General features: G+C 38.4%; 1 long non-coding RNA gene across 1 annotated transcript; it reads right to left on the bottom strand.

Annotated features, from left to right (window-relative positions):
* Positions 1–13,972: 13,972 nt before the first annotated feature.
* Positions 13,973–14,388, bottom strand: LOC107199685. The gene is made up of 2 exons (XR_001519272.1): positions 14,291–14,388; positions 13,973–14,150 (listed from the first exon to the last, which is right to left on the bottom strand). It is a non-coding gene; the product is annotated as an uncharacterized LOC107199685 (long non-coding RNA).
* Positions 14,389–15,405: the final 1,017 nt, after the last annotated feature.

A 15,405-nucleotide genomic window follows, 5' to 3' on the forward strand; every position in this document is an offset into this window, starting at 1 on the left:
TTGAGGTTTAAGTTTCAGAGATGAAAGGACTTGTTCTTGGAGACCTTGGTTCTATTTAAAAATTAGTCACATTACAAATTAAAAGGTTGTCTCAATGGAAACATTGTTGCAGGCAAATGCAGCCCAGTGAAATCTGGTTTTGGAAGTACATGACAGTCTTTGGTCTGAACCTCGGTGCTGGTGGAGAGGAGTTGATGCCCATCATAAGTCCCACATATTTTGTTTCTGTGATTATCTTTTGTGGTGTGACACGGAGCATAAATCCCAAGTAAAAGCTGGGACTAGGTCATGGACTTCAAAGCATGCCAAGGTGCTTTTGTAGCAATTGAAGCAGGATCTGAGTTGGAGTTGGGTTGGTTTAGGCCTTCATAGACACCTTGAGCGTCCAAAACTGGGAAGGTTGGGGTTTTTAAAATTTTTTGTTAATCTTCTTGTACAAAATCCTTTTTTAGAGGCAGTGTGTCAGCTGTTGCAGATATTCCTAGTACTGCAGATATTTCTGTGCTTACTTGTAACATAATTCCACAGTTTGGGAACATCTAAACTGTGGCAAACTGTATCAGTCTAATAGCTACACATAATCATTAGTAATCACTATATGAAGAAAATAGTGATTCTAAGTGATTTATTTTTTTTTTAGGAAGAATAAACAACCAAATATTAAAATGCCAACAACACATGTCTCTGGTATCTAAAAGCAGAAAAAGGAATTTTTTTTTGCATCAGAAATCATTCTGTTTCACAGTGACATTTCTCATTTCCTTAGTCTTCAGAAACTACCTTTTATATTCAGACAAAAAAAAAAAATAGAAACTAGACTCTCAGGCTCAGCAGGATTCCAGAGTCTCTATGTTGTTCCTAAACTGTTAGAAAAATTACAGAATAAGCCTAATTCATAAATAGTTACATAGAAATTTCAAGGGTGTCATAAGCTGTAAAGGGAGGGCAAGCTAATAATAACATAAAGAAGGCTGGAGAAGAGGAACACAGTAGCTGATGGACTTTTCTTTCTACTCTACAATCTTTCCTATTCCTATTCTATTCTGTCTCTTCCTTTTGCTTCTCTCTTGCTTCAGTGTGCAACATCATTGACCTGCTGTAATGATCACCAAGCTAAAGGCAGAGTTGAATTGCTTCATACCTGGCATGGGCTGAACACAGCAGCTGCTCAGGCTGTAGTACATCTAACAGGGGTTGGAGACAAGTGTGGGGAAAGAGTCACCTTGGATCAGTTGCACAGTGCTCACTTCAATAATCCATCAACCCCAATTATCTCAGAATGTTAATGACTGGGCTGTAGGAACTAAAGAATGAAAAAAAAACATTTAAATTGCTTATATTACCAATGTAAGTGGGGTGGGAGTGTGCATCATCCATCAGCTCTATTGATCTAAGCTGGTCTCAAGCCAGCTGTTTTGATTTGAGATATTGACAGTTTCAGTCTCACAGAGGTGGACTACTACCATTGGAAGTCAGCTAGTAGTAGTGGTGCATCCACAGAGGGAGACTAATAATAACTTGAATGCCTTTGAATCAATATTGGAATCATCAGTGAGTAAGTGCTGTGTTTTTCAGGCTTTGATGGGGTTTTGAAGACATGCTGTATACAAACCACTGGTGAAAAAGGGGGCTAAAAGATCTTTCCCACAGTAGAGGCAGAGTGCTTTGCTATAGCAACAGCATTAGAAGTGGTTTTGATATCTAGGATATCATAGACAGAAATCATTATTTGTAGAAAAGTGTCATGGCGACATGTATGGAAGCTTTATTTTATTTCCTCCTTGAAGGACACTATTACTTCTTACCTTTTTCACTTTTCCACTAAGAAGCAAGTTCATTAGTGCAAAATAATCTCTGTTTTCTGAAAGCACTTCTTACTGGGATTTTCATGCACTTCATGGCAATAACATTTGAGATAATAAGCCAGACTCCCTCCTGATGAAAGCAAATGTGGTTACACTGAAAGTAAACATAGTTACACATTCAAGAGATGAATAAGATAAAAGTCCCAGCTTTGCAAGTGACACAAATAACCTTATAATACACTTTAATTCTCTGCTAATAAAATCAATGAGTAGAGCATAACAGCAATAATTTATAATTGAAATAAAGCTTTTCATTGCTGGTTTAGATTTGTGGTAAACAGTGGGACAGTGGGGTTTGTTTGCTTTTGAATTTTGGGACTTTTTTCCTGTGGTTTTTTATTTTTTATTTTTAAATCAGATACAGGGAAAATAATATAAATACCTTAGGAAGTGTACCATATGAAATGAAGATAATGAGAACCACCTCCCATAGTGGTTGAGGAATGATCATCTATCACACATGCAGAAGATCCTTGCAGGTAGGCATTAAAGGACAAAGTCAGTGAAGCTGCACCATCTTTCCTGCATGGAATATTGTCCCCTGAGCTGCTGGCTCACTGACAGTACTTTCAAAAAGATAGGCTATACTCTGCTTGTGATAAAATCCTCAACACTGTTTTTCAGCATTAGATTAACTCTGAGGTGTTAATTTGGAGAAATATTTCATGGTTAAGAAACAAACAAACAAAAAAAATAATAAAAAGAGTTGTCATCTCACCAACACTTAAACTGCAGGCAGGAAACCTCTGCCTGCTAACCTGCCTTGTTTTCCCCACCCCATGCCATTCTCCCTCATTTTTGTTGGCTGAGCTGTACAAGTGAGAGCAATCCTTCCACATCAAGCAAAATTATCTGTCTTAGTTCAAACTGTGAAGATTGGTCTTTGTGTGATTTGATGGAAGGGGATTTGAGGAAGGCAGAAATCCCCAGCACCACCTGCTAGCGAACAGCTGGGTGGGCTGGCAGGGAGGAGGTGCCACCTTCCACTGGCACAATGCAGTTCTGGGAATGCACATTTATCTCCTTCCCATGCATTGGCTAGAAAACAGCTTTGGCTGCTTTCTTTTCTTCCTTCAAAATGAGGAAACTGCAATGACAATATTGGTTCAAAATTGTCTCCTCTCTGTGAATATCATCAGGAAATAAATTAGGTCCCGAATTCTCATGCATGAGCATACAGATGCTGTATGAGCCATGGCAGCATTTTGACCTCCAGAACATTTGTTCTACCAAGCCCTCAATTTCAGTTCTGAGTCTGCAAGTATCTTGGTCTCTGCTATTTCTTTGTTGTGGTCACAAATAGCCTCTGAGGATGGTGAACAACCTCATATGCAAAGTCTCACTCTCAACTTGAATAAAACATCTATTTGGTAAGGAATCTTTTAAATAAGTTGCTAATATATTTCAATAGATTAGCACAGGGCATGCTTGGCTTGTTTTCTGTCATATTTCCTGAAATGGGTAAGGACTGTATTTTGTTGTACTTTGATTTTCTTAAGGAAAAGAGCAGTGAACCATTGATTGGGTTTTTCTTCCTTTTGACTTAATACTGATTAATACCAAGGAGCATTATACAGACCCCATGACACCACAGATAAGATTTCTATTTTCAAGATCCTGAGGGAGAGTAAGTTAAAAATCTATGCATCTTGAGCTCAGTGTTTAAAATTGCATTTTACATATGAGCCTGTTATATATTGTAATGTGCTTTCAGGCCCAGTTAAGTACACTGAATGGGCCTTCAGCAGCAGCTAACCATGAGGCTTTTGTGATAATTCATTCATTAATAAATACACAGAATCCCTGGGAACATCCAGGAATTTAGTACATGTAAAATAATCCACCCATAAGCTTTTTGGCTATGTTAGTTTGGCTTGTGGGGTATCATGAATTCTCTTGTAGGACACTGATATTTTAGTGTAACAGAGATGTTTGCTCATGAATTTTGTCCTTGTACAACCTATGGTTGTGTTTGGTAGTGGTTTTGCCAGGGTTTCCCTTTCATTTCTGTCTTTTGTAATTCATTTGGGGGAGAGCAGATCCAGCAGACCAAGAGCAAGGTCAAAGGAGAGATTCCAGTGAAGGTTCCATTACGTGGAGTACCAAATGTTGTTAGAGGATTCTTCATGCCAAAGTCACTTAGAGTGAACTGGGATCAAGTTCAAATATAGGTCTTAAACTTGACCTCTGTGGGGTAAGCATCAGGATTTATTATGCTATGGAAGATTCTGTAACTGATAAGGAATTGTACTGAGATATTTAGCATTGTATCTTCTAATAATAAAAGTGATAAAGCATCCTAGCAGCACTGTAGTATGGTAACATTTATTTCTGTAAACTCATGAAAAAGGACTGTCTATGTATCAAAACAAACAAGACAGCTTAGCTGAAATTCAAGTTAGGAACAATGCATTCATAATCTTGAGAAAATCAGGAAAGGAGAAAAAGGCAATAATAGATTAAAGCTGGTTCTTGCTGTTTTTGTGTTTTTTTGTTTTTGGGTTTTTTTTTCCTGAGTGGATGCTGCTATTCACCTCTGTACAGAGAAATTGGGGAAACCAGTCTATATCTCATTTTTTGCAGACCAGTCTTGAGTACTTGGGGAGGTGGTGGTAGAGAATTCATGAAAGGAAAATAAAAGCCTATGCCAAATGAGAGCTGTACACTTTTGTAGCCTTCACCTATGTGCAAAAGAAGGGTGTGACAGTGTGTAAGTGTTTTATCTGCCAAGTGTTTTTAAAAAGGTGTGGTTACCACAGCAACTGCCATGGAGTTGTGATTTACAGTATGACACATCTTGCATGCTCCACAGCACAAAGTCTCTTTCCCTCTGGCTGGAGTCTCTGGGGTTATTTGGTGCCTGTTCAGTGTTACCTCCACTGCAGCTCCCACCCTTCCCCTTAGGGTAATTCACTGTCTCAGCTCATGGGGTGGAGGCAGGTGGTAGAGACCAATGTCTGCTTTCATATTTTACTGCATTCTGGCTTGGTCAAAGTGTTGGTGGCCTTGAGTTCCATGATCCCATGGTCACTCCTGTGATGCATGTAGCATAGAGCAGCAGCCATGGGAGGTTTGAGTTTCAGTTGAGTTTCTTCTTGAGCAAGAAGAAAGGGCAACAAGTGCAGAAATATATTGAAAGCTTAATTAAAGTTGCTTGCAACTGACCTAAAGTATCCTATTTTCTCTTTGTCTTGCTCATCTTTGGCTTTTCTTATTTACAAGGTTAATTTGTGCCTGCTCCAAAAAAATTAATGTAACTGTGAAACTTCTCTGGTGATGGTAGTGCAAATGTGTGCTCTGCATGTATCCATTGGGTTATCGTGGAGTCTCAGTTTTGTCAGTGCATTATGTAAGGGGGTAATTCTGCTGGGAAATAGTCATCAAATCCAGGGAAAGGCTGCTTCTGTAATAAATAGACACTATAACAAATAGCTGCTACCCATACTTGTACAGACAGATAAAAATCATGCATGAAAGAGGTCCTGAGGCAGTTTCACTTCCTTGGTTTTCAAAACTAATTTGAGCCACAGCTTTTAGTTTGGCCTCTTCCTTTCTGTTTTGTTCAAAAGCATTTTTATGTCTTGCTAAGGAGAAAAATAATCTTGATTGAGTTTTCAGAAAGGTGCATTTTAATGAAATCATGGAAATACCTCGAGGTGGTGGCATTACAGGCTGGCTTCTTTATTGTTGTACCTTAGTAAAATATGAACATTTGAAGGGAAAGATAAAGGCAAGCCTTCTGCAAGACAGGTTCATCTTGCCTGAAGTAGTGCAGGACACACTAAAACCACTTTGTCTTCCCTTGGTAAACAACTAGATTAAGTTAGCTCAGATTTTGCTACCACACTAAGAGTGAATAATATTTTCTTTTTGAAAAAGTTTATCTTTTCTAAAATAAGCAAAAACTAAGCCTACAAGAATAAGTTTACAAAAGAAAAAAAGAGAGCCGAATTATGGGCAAATAGTCAACATCTGCCTTATGCTGGATTCAGAAGGATATAAAAGCTCTTGCAAATCTCTTATGTCAGCTAGTCCCTCCAGAGAGTAAAAGTACAAAATGGTAATTATTGCAATTTTATTTTTGGCTTTCTACTTTAGCTTTTTTGCATGAGCGAAACAGAAGGGATATACTCACTAGCAAAGCAACATCAAAGGAAAACAGCCCAGTTGGAAAATAAAGGACTTCCACACTGCTGTTTAAAGCAACACAGGGAAGTCAGCTTAATAGCACATATTCCATTTGACACAGAATTAGCCACCACTGCTGTAACAGCTAGGGAATACTAGAATGCAGCATCAACATGATGTTGTTACTATACCATATATCTCCCAGGTCTCCTTGTCTCATTACTGGTTTGAAATTCAGATACAGCACTGATAATTGGACAAGCAGCATGATAGCAAGAGGCTTCTTATGTAGCTCATATCTGTAAGGACATAAGAAACTGAGGAGAAATTATACTCATTTTGTAGAGCTTGAAGTTCAAGGAATTTTGCCAGCTTTTCCCAAATCTGCCAGGAAAACACTTAAGCTTTAAAGAGTACAGTTGAAAACTGCAGAAAACTCCCAATAACTTAAAGTGGAAGAAAGCAATTGGCTTTTTACGCATTTTTCCCTCCATAAATATACTTTCATGTTCATATACTACAAGATATTTATATAACACAATATTATTCACGCCTTATGCAACAGTTATTTTTCACAAACCAAAGGCAGAGAGTATAAGATGCAGCCACGTCTTCAGTACTTTAGGAAGACAATAAATAGGATTAGGTGTTGTTTGCCTTATAGCAAAGCAGTATCTCCTTTTTCTGCATTTATCTTCCAAAACAGCAATGCAGACTGTGAATATGCAGCACAAAAGGGAATCACAAATCCAGGTAAGAGGTAAAAGAAAGTTAAATTTCAGGAACAGAAATAAAATAATCTTTCACTGCTGTTTCAGACTGTGCAGCTGAGAAATAAACTGGTATGGAAATCATTGACCTCAAGCATTGTTGGTGGAGTCCAGCTGCATTTATGCTGGTAGAAGTGAGATAAGTCTTGTTCACTGGAGTAAGACAGGCACATTTTTTTCCACAGGAATAGGTAGCTTACATAAACTGGTTGAGTCTTCACAGTACCTTTTTAAAATAACGCCCCCAAAACCTAGCAACTTAGTTTGTGCTCTGTTGGACTCCACTGAAAGGAGGTGAAGATTAAAATCTAAAGTAAAGATCATTAATTCCTTCAGGACTAAAAACAAACCCAAACAACTTATTAAAAATAGCCCTTGTTGGACTTGATGAGTTTATGTAATGTTAATAGACCATATTATATATTTTTTTAAGGGTAAAAAGGAAGCTGGGCCAACCACCAATTTGTATACTCATCTGGCTATTTGAGAGAGAGAGAACACAAATCATAGCAGAAATTATTTACACATGATTTGCTTGAAATAAATGTCTTGTGAATCTTGTATTCATCTGCGAGGGGGAGATATGTGAAAATTTCAGGTACTTTAGGGCCTAGACCTGAAAATCTTTTAAGGATCACTAGACCCTGCTGTCACAATGGAGACTGTAAACATGTCTGAGGCATGTAATAGAGCTCTTATCTCTGTAAAAGCCTAAAATCAAACCAGATAAAAAAAATCCCACCCCAAAAAAATTTTCAGCCTGGCTTTTTGCTCTTTGGCATGCATTATTTCCATGGAGACTATAACTGTTTTATCCCCCAAAGATAATCTTGTCAATGCACACTATGTTCATGTCAGTGGAAATACTTCTCCAAATAAATGGACAACCTGGGTAGTAATTCTTGCTTTCCTTAGCAGCTTCATTTGTCCTTGAAATACTGATCAGAGTGCCTGAGAAAGGTGTGGTTTCTACAGCTTTTAAGATTACAATTCCTGCAAATACAAAATGTTCTTTTTGAAACATTAATGTATTTTGACACAAGACTCACTCATTTGTCTTCTGTGGAAGCTGTCTGAAGTTGTTAACACTGCATAATTTACTTGAGTCATTTGAATTGAACCTAGAGGATATTGTGTCAAGCTCTTTTCTCACACACTTTTGTTCTACAACAGCAGTGTAGAACAAAAGGAGGAATAGAAAGATGAACCTCGAATAAATTTAGAAAATACATGTTTATGTCTTAGACCTTCTAAATCAAACTGATTCACCACATCACCTTCTAGGTTCATTTGTATTGCTGAGATTTTTGGACAACTTGTGCATTGACTGATATTTGCATGTGCTTAGGCAATGTTGAATTTGCAGCAAAAAAATACTGATATGAAACACTTGAAAAAGTCTGAAAGATTTTTTTTTTCCTCATATTCTGAAAACTATCTTTTTCCTAAAATCTCGACTTCAAATGTTTTGATTAGAAATCATGCTCCTGAAGAAATATTTCAGGGTGTACTGCACAGGGACAATATTTAATCTTGGAGATACGAAATAGGTGTTCAGATCCAAATTTCACCAGGACCAAATCTTTGTTTTATTTTCCCATTTCTTTTCTTTTTCCATTTCTGCTAAATTATATCTTTGGTCTGATCTTCAGCACGTGCCTGTACACATAATTGTGTTAAAGTCACTGGAGTTCTGACTTTCCTTGAGAAGCTGAAGTAATCTGTGCATTTCAAAATATATGACAGGTGCTTGTTGCAAAGTCAGTGTATGGCAAGGCAATTAATCTTTCGATACCTCTTCATCCTTCTGTAAAATGTCACGCACATTTCCCAGGGTGTTATGAAACTCATTAGATGTTTATTAAGCATTCTGAGGATCTCTTATGGAAGGAATGTAGATGATATACAGCATGGTGCACCTTTGCCACAAGTATGAGGTCTTCAAGGTGCTTATAAGACACATGGAGAAACACTATTTACAAGGGCCTTTAGTAACAGGAGAATGGGCAACAATTTTAAAATGAGGGAGGGTAGATCTAGATTCAAGATAAGAAAGAAAATTTTAATGGTGAGGATGGCGAAACACTGAAACAGATTGTCCAGAGAAGTTGTGGATGCCCCATTCCTGAAGTGTTCAAGACCACATCAGACAGAGCTTTAAACAATGTGGTCTAGTGGAAGGTGGCCCTGCCCATGGCAGGGGGGTTGGATTTAGATGGCTTTTGAAGGTCCCTTCCATCTCAAGCCATTCTCTCACTCTGTGATTTAGTCCTTGGCCTCATTCTCCCAAAGCAAAGCTTCCCAAGATCACGCCTATCTAAGCAACAGAATTACAGACCACCATCCCTGATTAGACATGAAGTCACAATGACATCAAAGATTTTGTTTCTTTTAATCATACAGTGAGTGAGGAGGACGGGGACACTAGTGACACTAAAGGCACACAGAAGTGGAAGACACTAGTGCAGCTCCATCCTTCCTGCCTGTTTGCTGCTGCTCAGTACAACGAGCTGTAAGGATTTTATTCTGTTTCTAGAAAACTTTGTTTTGCCAAGGCAATTGCTTCTAACATGAAAGCTTCTGTTAAATACTTTGTGGCTGCATTAATTCAGCAGTCTTTTGGCTCAGTTTAGGGCTTTTCCCCAGCTGTACTTCGCAGTTCTGTTTCACAACCTGAAATTGCCTTACCATTACCACAGTTATTTCATCTGACGTGACATTTCTTGTACTCAGAGGACCTCAGAAACCCACATGTACCTTTGAAAGACAGGAAGCAAGAGAATGATAGAATAGGCTGCTCGTTTTAATACCAGTTGTCAAATGGGTTGAAAATTACATATCTGGTACAGCCTTGAAGAAAAGGCTATCTTTTTCCTTTTTTCTTGTCCACCTACCTTCTAAGAAAGAAAAAAACCCTCTTCCTGTGTTATCTGTGAATTATAAGAATTTTTTATTTTAGTTTTGAGGTGGCACATACCTTTTTCACATTTAACTGATATATATTACAGAGAACCTAAGCCAGGTTCACGTTCTTCAAAATCTTCAAAAAGTAAAACAGTCCTATTTTTCCCTCTCTCCTAGACTATTTCATCTGCCATTTTCTATGTCAGGAGGTTGGTTAATTTTATTCCTTCCCTGGGGTATCTGTCTAATACACTTGTCTGTGGCTATTTCAGTCCTGAACCCTGTACCTGCTTCTGAGAAACAGATTGTGTTGCTTTACTGTGTGCTCAATTTGCCAATTATTTCTTTCCCAGCTGCTAGTAAAACATCTGCCAGGTCACCAAATGCAATGCAAGTATTGAATAACTGAGTTTCTTACCTTCTGCTGAAATCCTAATGCAGCTGTGGATTTCAGCTGTGTAATCATAGCCTCCAAGTTTGTGAGCACAAAGTGGAATGGGTGAATGTCATGTGGGTGGGAACTGGCTTTAAGAAAATCTTGAATTTTTGTTCCTTTTTTAAAAAAATTATATCAATACTTTAAATAATTACAAAAAAGTTTCCTGTTTAGACAGCAAAATAATTAAACTGATTTAATGAAAATGTGTACATTTCGAAGTTTCTCTATTGCTAGGTTTGGATGTTCAGATGTTTTGTGTTAAGACAATTACTCCAATATGTGACAGTTCTATGAAGGAAAATCAGAATAAATTGTTTCATTAAGTAGCTGGTTTTTTGGGTTTTTTTAATGGTTTTTATTTGAAACACTCTCTTCAAGAACCTTAAACTTCTCTTTTGGATAAGTCCTATAAGGGTATTGCCTCTTCTGATAATATGCTGAACAGTTCTATTCAGTTGATCATTTTGTGCTATATACAACAAAATACTCTGGTAAGACTGAGTCACAGCCTCCAGAAATTGATATCAATTTGGCTGTAAGTTCATCACCCAGCTCCAGGTGCTGAACTGCCTGCTAGCTGGGACCTCTCCTTGAACAGCGTGACTTGCCTGTTCCTTACAAAAAGCCACTAAAGGGAAATCACTTCTCTTACACTGAATATCCTGGTACCTCAGGGCACAATCCCAGGACACAGAAATATCTGTCTCAGGTCTTTCTTTTGCCCAAAAACCTTGTCTTTCTACCAGTATCTCCTACTTTCTTATCAGTATCTCCTATTCTGCCTTTTTCTGCATGGGTACTTTAACACCTTTGCAATGGCAGATGGGTCTCTTCAGAGATCTATTGACAGATCCAAGTGTGCTTTCTTATAATAAATATCAGTATATTCATGTCTGAGGAATACTTCCAGTGGAAGAAATAGTGAGACTGTCAATAAATACTTAATAATACATGTGAATCACCACCAACTGATCTTTTTAAAACTCAGCACTGCTATGTAGCCTGCTTTGGTCCAGACTTCTGCTCTTTCCTTTCAGCAAAAATCACCATTACCTCATATTTTCCCAGCAATTCCCAGATTTTGCCTTCCCTAAAACTGTGATAGTCTTTTCCTGGGGCTCCCCTTTGTTCAAGGCTAGACATCCACTCTATGACCTTTTCTTCCACTACACTTTGCCTTTCAAATGCCAAAAATCCTTGCCACAGTCTAGTTCTAACCTGGCATGACAGGGCTATAAGAATGACTGCTGCTACTTGTTCAGCACACAAGTTTAGAAACTTTTCCCTGTGCATGTCCTGTAGGGATTTGTAGAAGGGCAGAGTGTGTGTAGACAGTCCCAGGACATCTCTCATGCTGTGCTGGCGAGTCAGTGATGCAAACTTTCATGTTCCTGAGAAAAATGTGACTTTTGTGACCGGGATGGCTCCACTTCCACTTTGAGTGTAAAAGGGCACTATCTTTTACTTCAGTTGTACTGTTTTCAGGGCTTGCTTTGGGGTGTGAAAATACACCTGCCTGCTTTAGTTGTGGCACTAGGGAAAAAAACCTGATTAATGGATCCTGGAGGCAAAGGCTGAAAGCAGGAATGTGTGTGACTGGCGTACCCAAGATTTTGGCAGTTTTTACTAAAATGTTTAAAGCAGATATAGGGGATTGCAATAATCTGCAAGGTACTCCAGGCTATGCATTGACTGAGAAGGGCAGCTGAGTACCTAAAGGCAAAGTGCTTTAGGGGACCCATTTCCATAGTGGGCTTCTGTGATAAAAGCTGGGAAAATCCCACCTTTGGAACATCCAGAGGTGAATGGATTTCTTCAAGCTGTAACCTAAATTAAACTCAACTTTAGGACTGCTCTTAACATTATTTGAGACAAATTTAATCCATATTCAGGCTCTGTATGGCCTTGACTCGAATGGCTCCCTACAACAGTGATTAGCACATGAGCTGGAGAGTGAAGTGGGAAGAAGGCTCCTGAATCTCTGCTAATAAAATGAAACATTGGACCTGTTCCTGTGGGTGAATTCATTTTCCCTACTCTCTCCAACAAACTGTTTTTAATCTAATAAGTTTCCTTCTGTCATTCACACTTCTTCTGAGTCACAGCATTACAGGCAAGTTATTTAAAAATTAAAAACCGCCACCATACTGTGGAACGTAATGTGAATCTTTGAAATGTTGTTGGGCATATTAATTTCAAGATTAAACGTAGCAATCAAGCAGATGAGGACAGATGATCATAGGTAATGCAAAATGCACAATTTCTGGGTGCTGCTGAAACCTGGGAATGTATTCATCCTGCGGGGCTTTTCATGTAAAAGCTGTTGAATTCAGGTAAAAATATAGAGGGTAGAAATATTTGGCTCAGCAATCCATCAATGCCTATTTGATCAAGGTATTCAGGAGAATCTTTATAAATAGAAACTTATTTCCTTGCCATGTACACATCCAAGATTTTCAAAAAGAGGATCTATTCCAGGTAGTACATTCTTTTAAGTGTAGTTTGGATGTTTTTTAAATGACAGCTGTGTTGCTGATATGCTGAGCTGAGGAAAGCGTTTCTTCCTATAGCTGCAAAAACCCCACCTTGCAGAGCTGCACTGAAATGACCAAGCTTACCTCGGCCCCAAATACTTATATGTACCTATGCTTCAAATATCCTCCCACCCTCTTTGGAGAGTGCACATGGCTTGTTTTAAATGCTCTGTTGTGAAAATTTTGATTTTCATTGTTCTTCCAGGAGCTGTGTTGTAGCCCAAAGGACTATTATTGACATTTGATTTCTGGTTTCCAAACTTTGTTTGCATTTTTTGAGAAAACTGCTTGGATCACTACAGGAACTGAAGAGCTAGAACCAACAAAGGTGAAGTTTAGGGTGCTGGAGCAGGAACAGCCCCAAGTGAGAATGAGCTCAGGTGTCCAAACTCATTAGCAGAGAAGATGGGATGTACAAAGACCTGAGGGCCTTCTGAAACAAAAGTTATACTAGGTCACTATGGTACCTTACCTTGATTACAAGTCTGTGGGGAGTGAGTCTGAATCATACTTCAAGACACCACATCTCTGCTGACTTGGAGCACCTGCCTGAAAAGCCCTCCTGATAACTTGCAGCTCATTTCCCCTTCCCAAACCCCTCCTCTTCAGTAAGTCAGTAGAAAGGGTCCTTTCTCATAAAATGTGCTCAGAAGGTAGAGTAGCATTAGCCATCCTTAGGTAAAATATGCTTAATGAGAAGAACTAATCCTGTTAGTATACAGTACAGTATAAAAGTACCAATCCGAGTAACTTTTTATTGGATTAAACTGGCAGAGATATGGGCACAGAAGTGTTGAGCCTTAATTAGATTTAGATATGGCTGAGCATTGAGCTGCTTTGGTATTGGGGTTATTCTTTCACATCTGTGCAGAGCTAAAACTTTTAAGATTCTAAGAAACTTCAACCCTAGCCTAAGCAAGTTTTTTCAGAACTGTTGTGGTGTTGGAGGAAGTTCTTGAAACCTTCTTGGTTGATTTTGGACCAAATACAAAGCAATTTCTCCAAATTTGTTTCTCCGGTGAGCAAAAAAAATATTTCTTCTACTTATTGAGACAAACAGATGCTATGCTTGTCTAAATGTTGGGCAGAGTTTGTTTTTCTTTGTGTTCAGTGTCCAGTGTTTTGACAAAAATTATTTGGAAATCAGTGTTTCCTAGAGCTCTTTGTTAAAACTTAAAATTCTGTTCACATAAATTATTTTCAATTTTTTGCTGCAGTGTCTTCTCTGAACTGGCAGTCCAGAAGAGTCATGATTTTAAAAAAAAACAAACAAAAAACAAACAAAACCCACAACCCAACAAAAGCACAGAGTGACAAGCAAGCACACAGGTATTCAGTAAGCACTTCCATATTTTACAGTAATTTAAAGCTTGTCATTCCCATTTTCTCTTTTTTTGGGAAAGCCAAGCTCTCAGTGTTCAGTAGCCATCCTAGTAATGCTTCTTCTGAAATGGGCTTAGTTTCATGCCAGCTGGTGCTGGGGTTTCACTGGTTCTTTCTGAGTCTTTCTCTGAAGAAAAAAGATGGTGAATGAGGACATGAGCCCAAGTACAGCAAAATAAAAGGTGAACTAAGGGCAGGCAAAAAGTAGAAAGGAATGTGTGTTCTATTTTGGTGCTGAATTTATGAAAACTGCCTGTAATTGCTTACTGTCTTCTTCAACAATTCACACAGGTGTTTAGCTCAGGTGTTGGATTCCTGGTTATCCCATCTCTGCTCCTGCACTTCCACTTGCACAGTTCACCTCCTGCCAAAACAATTTATCTTGATAGTTTCAACTTTCTATTGCATGTGACTGCATTTTCAAGCTAGTTTTTCCTAAAAGGACTCAAATCAGCAGCAATGATGCAACTTAAAGACTTTGCCTAATATTGTGAGCTGCTAGCAAGGTCCCTGGCCCAAAGTTTTGGAGCACTTTCTCCCTAAAAAAAGGGCAATGACCTCTCAGGCATGTTTATACCATCTAGCTGAGTCAGTCCATGAAACCTCCACTTTCACGGTCCTCCATCAATTACATGCTTCAAAACCCAGCAACCTTCAGAGGGTTTGCAAGTAAATAATTGATGTGCATTAACCTTTGTAAATCTGTTTTGAGAATTCAATAAAACTGCTGAAATGTTTCTGACACCTTCCAGAGCTCATCAGAGTTTGGTAGTGGTGTTGCTATGGTACCTATCAAGTAAAGTTATTGATGCCATTAGTGTCTGTCTTTTAAAACTTGCCTTATTCCACAGTAAAGACCAGAATCCTGGAAGGACTTTTTGGTAGTATCCAAAAGACTGTCTAAACTTCCTAAGTATTTCTCAGCATAGAAAAAGGAGTAATATCTACAGATGGCATCAGCTCCATTCTGTTTTAACACCAACAATATCGGGTGACTTAAGTACACTGGAAGAAAAAGATTGTTACTCTCAGTTGCTCCCATCTGCTCATTGTAAACTCCAAATGGAAGATCCTTTGATGCACAAAATAAATCTCTTCTGCCAGGCATTAGTCAGTGAGGGCTTAGTGCAAATAATTGAATGCAAATAACATAACACATTCCATGATAGTCTCAGATTTGCTTTGCAGATTTGTACCAGACAATCCTTTTTAAGACCTTGAAATATTCATTTTTTTACATTAAAAAACCTTACAATTTTCTGTGCTTTGTCTTATTTACTATCAACTTAACTGTATGACTTTAGAATAAAAATAAAAATGGAATTGAAAGAGTATGGCAAATTAATGGCCGCAGGCTTGCCACCATTGCAAGCCATACATCT

The sequence above is a fragment of the Parus major genome, chromosome 2 (genome assembly GCF_001522545.3).
Source record: "Parus major isolate Abel chromosome 2, Parus_major1.1, whole genome shotgun sequence".
Taxonomy (NCBI): Eukaryota; Metazoa; Chordata; class Aves; order Passeriformes; family Paridae; genus Parus; species Parus major.